Genomic DNA, 349 nt, shown 5'->3' on the forward strand with positions numbered 1-349 from the left:
CTGCAAAGATGATCCAAATAAGATCACATTCACATTTCCAAACTCACGGGTGCTGGAGGTTAGGACTCCAACATATTTTTTGGAGAGGAGGCACAAAATTCAGTCCACGACGCTCATATTCTGTTACCTAGGCAGCCAGACAATGGAACTGTTTAATTTTCTGCATTCAAAACACACCGCTGCTCCTCCAATCCGGACAGCCAGAGGTGCTGTGGGGGCAAGATAGTTAGACCTTGGTCATCATTATAAGCCGTTTGTGAGTTTTCTAGGCACTTGGAGTCTTCACTTGCCCCACTCCTCGCCTAGAGAGACCCCACCCCCACCTGATTTCATAGTTCCTCTAACGGAA

The sequence above is a fragment of the Marmota marmota genome, unplaced genomic scaffold (genome assembly GCF_001458135.2).
Source record: "Marmota marmota marmota unplaced genomic scaffold, marMar, whole genome shotgun sequence".
Taxonomy (NCBI): Eukaryota; Metazoa; Chordata; class Mammalia; order Rodentia; family Sciuridae; genus Marmota; species Marmota marmota.